Here is a 523-nt window from a genome sequence, read left to right as displayed (position 1 = left end):
GTCTACCCAGGTTCGGGCCCTATTGAAAGGATCGAGATGGACCTAGAGGGGGGGTGAATAGGTACAATTACAAATTTTAATTATTACTTAGCAATTTTAGGCAATAATGCGGAATATGAAGATGAGCCTAACAAATGCAAGTGTAGTACTAAGAGCTAAGCAGGATAAACAAGTAGCACAAGTATGTAAGTAAGCAAGCACAATATGATATAAGTAAGTGCTAAGAGAAAAGTAACCACAAGTAGAGAGTTAGAGTTAGGAATAACCGCAACTCCGGGAGACGAGGATGTATGTCGATGTTCACTTCCTTGGAGGGAAGCTACGTCACCGTTAGAGAGGTGGATGTTACCACGAAGGCACACCAACGCCACGAAGGCTCACCCTATCCTCCCTTTGAGACAACACCACAGAGGCGTTTCTCAACCACTAGTGGTAGACCTTGGGGTGGTCTCCAAACCCTTGCAAACTTTTCGGGGAGTAATCACAATGGTTGATTCCTCTCCAAAAGACTCCTACCGCCTAG

Source organism: Triticum aestivum, chromosome 2D (assembly GCF_018294505.1).
Source record: "Triticum aestivum cultivar Chinese Spring chromosome 2D, IWGSC CS RefSeq v2.1, whole genome shotgun sequence".
Taxonomy (NCBI): Eukaryota; Viridiplantae; Streptophyta; class Magnoliopsida; order Poales; family Poaceae; genus Triticum; species Triticum aestivum.
This window is presented reverse-complemented; position numbering follows the sequence as displayed.